At 34.7% G+C, this 4,641-nt stretch overlaps 1 pseudogene; it reads left to right on the forward strand.

Moving 5' to 3' along the window:
* Nucleotides 1-1,723: 1,723 nt before the first annotated feature.
* Nucleotides 1,724-3,000, forward strand: LOC131860342 (caffeic acid 3-O-methyltransferase-like; annotated as a pseudogene).
* Nucleotides 3,001-4,641: the final 1,641 nt, after the last annotated feature.

Below are 4,641 nucleotides of genomic sequence, written 5' to 3' on the forward strand. Positions count from 1 at the left end.
TCATCCCTATGTGCACACCTCCCTAAGTGTCTCATATCCAAACTATGATGAGATGCATTATCCTAAGTCAAGTTAAGTAAAATGTAATTATATCCTATAAGAATAAATAGTTACACCAACACAAGGAAAAACCCATTGATTCAATATTCATAAGAAAACTAACAAAACAGTTATTAATGACCTTCAAGGAAATTGGATATATCAACCAGCTTACTACTAGCTACAAAGTATAACTTAAACCCCAATCATAGATCAAACTATACAAATAGATATGGATTATCATTTTACACTATTAGGAAATTGAAGATTCAAAAAAATATATGATATATTAACATCACCCTTCTGATTTAGTTTCTTAACACAATGAACATAAAGCTAACATTCGAATAAAAAAATCATTTCACATACTTAATGATTTCTTATTTCAAGTGGTTTTACTTCTTTAAATTTAAGCATATCAAATCCAAATCTTAGTTACATTCTTAGATATCAAGCAGTAGTTTCTAAACATTAAATTAAATGCCAAGAAACTGTTAGTCCTCTCTACAATACCATGGTAAGGTTATGTAGGAGAACTTATAGATCTCTTTAAATGCTTCTCATTCTATAATGCATGCTCATCATATTCAAATATGTAATCAAGGATTGGGAAATTTTGCATTCAAGCTTCATAAACTCGCATCCACAACAAAATTGAAATAAGATAATAAATGACTCATGCTTGATAAGTGATGCCTCAGTTTGCTACTTCTTGCTCAACTAGTAATGTAATACCGCTAGAGAAAAAAAAAACTTGTTTTATTCCTTTAAATAAATTAAGAGTTTCCTCTTAAAAATATAAACTATTTTAAAAAAAGAAAGATATGACTTATTTATTCTTTTATTGTTGTTACAATGGGCATCCACCATAGGATAAAAGAAAGAAATTTTTTCAAATATTGTAGCTGCAACTATCCTGGTAGGCATGTATGCAAAACCTGAAAGAATAGACATGACAACTGAACTGTTAAACAGTCGACAAGCACTAATGGTGAACACTAAAGTCTTGTGGGACTGGTTCTTTGGGCAATATTATATTATGATAAGGGTGCATGGTTTCAAGGAGTGGTTCTTTTTATGTGTATCAATTCATAGATCAATCATTCTGAAAAACATCTCAACTACACATGCCTTGATGAAGAGTGATCCCCACAATATGCTAAGTGTGCAATGTTAATTAAAAGAAAAATTCTATCAAATAATTATGTACTTTGACAAATCCTCAAATCATGCACAGTCTATTGATTTGAAAGAGATTCAATGATGAGAAAGAGACTAGATCATTAACAAGATAATTTGAACTTCACAGAAATTGAAAGGCTTTTCAAGAAATTGAAAGGATTTTCAAAAAATGACCCACTTAAGAGAACAAGCATCAACGAGCCTCTAGGATCAACAAATGTGCCAAAGTAAAATGGGACACTCCATAGGTAGTAAGATCAAATGAAGATTGTGACTTGATTGAATGGATAGTAGACTTTTAAATTCATGGTGCTCTTTCATGATATCTTCATTTGTGAAGTTAGACCTGGGAAGCTATTCACATGTGGGCATGTGGATGGTTCTGAATTCAAAGTTCATGTTGACAATATGGAGATAATGTTGAGGTCACCAAATCTATCTTATATGTATCATAGAGAAAGCTTTGTCAATGTGCCTTAGAATCAAAGAAATTCTAGCAAAAATGGGCTCTACTAGAGCCACCATTATCAACAAGGAAGAATGGCTTGTGGCCATGGAGTTAGGATTCTTCACATGCCTTCGTATGGCCATCAATGCTTCAATAGAGCTTGATGTGCTAGAGATCATAGCCAATGTAGGTGATGGCCTTCAAGTTTCCCCTGCTCAGATTGTGTCCCAAATTCTAAATATAACAAACCTAGATGCAGTAATTACTCTAGATAGGATTCTAAGAGTTCTAGCAAGTCATTCCCCCCCCAGTTGTTCTGTAACCATAGACAAGAATGGAAATCCTAAGAGGCTCTATGGTCTAACTCCTCTTTGCAAATACCTTATGCAGAACAAGGATGGCTTGTCCTTAGCACCATTGGCCTTGATGAACCAGGACAAGGTGCATAGACACATGGAAATTGGCATTATCCTAAGGATGATGTTGTTGAAGGGATCCAACCATTCACCAAGGCACATGGGGTGAATTCATTTGAGTACTCTACCAAAGACCAGAGATTCAATAAGGTTTTTAATAGGACTATTGTTGAGCACTCTACACTTGTGATGGGGAGGATTCTAGATACATATGAGGGTTTTAAGGATTTGGAGGAGTTGGTGGATGTAGGAGGTGAAGTTGGGTCTACTCTCAATCTTATAGTTTTCAAGTACCCCCATATAAGGGGACGGAATTTTGATCAACCTCATGTTGTGGCAGATGCTCCTCAGTTTCTAGGTTAGTGTTCTCCAATGTAATATTAGCTAACTACTGAATTTAGGCCCCAAACCCATGGTTTCCATAGATTGAGGGACACCTATTGGCAGTTAATTATTTCTTAGCTTAATAGTGAAAAGAGATGTGAAATCTTATATGCTAGGATTTTGGTTGGAATGGTTTTCTTTAGTAAAAGCCCTTTTGTGATGATTTTTCTTGTTTCAGGGGTGACACATGTTGGGGGAGATATGTTCGACAGCGTACCTTCTGGCCGAGCTATTTTTATGAAGGTATGAGACATCTTTCCATTACCTAGATAGTCAATCTACTTGTTTAAATAGCTCATTAAGATTTTTGCCAACTATTTATTTATTTTTATTATGTTAATTGAACTTGCTCTTTTGTGGAAAAAAGTATTCTTAGCTATCCCAGTGATTCTACTTTATAATTCTCTCCAGAGGCAGTTTTGCAGGAAATCTTCTATGAATCATACATTTTTGGTTCATATTTTCTTTATATTGTCTAAAATTTGATTGTGGTAATTTTTTATGTTTCAGATCAAATTTTATGATCTATAGTTTGATTTCTGACACTTTTTTATTATTTTGCTTTCTGCTTCTTGATAATGGATTATGAAATTTGACCCAAAACTTAAGAAAATCTCAGAATTAGATAGAAGACTGGAAATTATGTCTGTGATTATGCAATATTGTTGGAAAACCCAGATCAATTGAATGCACACACTGGTCGTAGTTCTTCAATTTAGTGGATGCCAGAAATATGTGATTTAAGCACTCTAGCTTTCTTTTTCATTCCTGGAAGCAATCTTTAAAGTCCTTACTATGATTGGATGTGTGGTCAATCCTAAGGCAAGATGAGATCATTTTATAGTCTTATATTTGTCTCCATTTTCTATTAACCCAATTCCTCTGAAGTACACATTTTAAAGTAGTTAAATCAACTGGGTATGTGCACAAAGATGGTGGTAAAAAAAGTGGACACCACCCAAAAAAACATGGAAAAATAAGCAATGCGTACGCAGTTCTAAAATTTGAAATGTCCACGTACGCACTTAGGTTTTTTGTTCCCGAGCCTAGAGAAGGTAGCGCGTACACTCTGCTTTTAGGGAAAGTAGCACATACGCGCTACATCTAGGAAAATTAGCGTGTACGCAATACTTATAGGAAAATGAGCATGTACGTGCTAATAATCCTAAAAGAACCTTGTACACGATGCCTATCAAAAAAAGTTTAAAAAAAAAAACTGGGTCTTATTTTCTTGTGAATAGCACATTTTTAGTTTGTTTTTTCTTCATTTTTTTTCCTAAACCATGAACGGGGTGCTAGATTTCTCCTCCAGGCACTAAGGATCAAGGTTAGTTTTTGTTTATTTTTGTCTTTCTTTCCCATTTGTTCAATTTGTTTTACATTTTGAATTTAGTTTCATTAATTTTGATAAGGTTTTTTCATTTTTTATCTCAAAAACTAGATTCTTCTAATCCATAACAAGAACAACCAAATGCACCACCTAAAAAAACCCACAAGATACACCCCCAATTCCTTCTTTTGACCACACACCTGAAACACAATAGCAATTAATTAATCAATTAGGACAAAATACGTCTAAAATCAATAGACTGATTCTTAAATTGAAAACATCCGAACTTGAGCATCATCAATCCCTTGCCACTAGCCTACAAATATTAGCTAGTGGTGCCATAGCTATTTCCACACAAATTACCAAATGGGGAAGCTTTAGGGATAGGTGTCGTCAATTCTATGCCGATGGGTTATCATATGAGGGAGTAAAAAACAAAATTATTAGTAAACAACAAATATGTGCCCTTTTCGTTGATCACAAAACTGGTCAGTCATTACCTCTTAATGCAAAAAAAATTCCCATACACTGGTGTACCAATGTGCAAATGAAAAATCTTTTTTGGAAAAGGTGGTGGATGGTCTTTGATGATCCACCTTGTAATAATTATGAGGTGCCATTATATTTTTTGAGAAAAGTATATTGTGAGTTCATGCTCAATGTGCACCCAAACTATTTTGACATGAGAGAGTTCCATGGTAGAGGTGGTGGCTCTACCCAAGATAGACCTGGAGCCCATTGGCGATTATTCATGGAGAGTCACCACCCCCTTGCACCCAAACCCAAGGTGCATTAGGCTATACCAATGGAGCTGAAAGAGTCGATGGAGCTACAGACTCTTT

This window comes from Cryptomeria japonica, chromosome 11, assembly GCF_030272615.1.
Source record: "Cryptomeria japonica chromosome 11, Sugi_1.0, whole genome shotgun sequence".
NCBI lineage: Eukaryota > Viridiplantae > Streptophyta > Pinopsida > Cupressales > Cupressaceae > Cryptomeria > Cryptomeria japonica.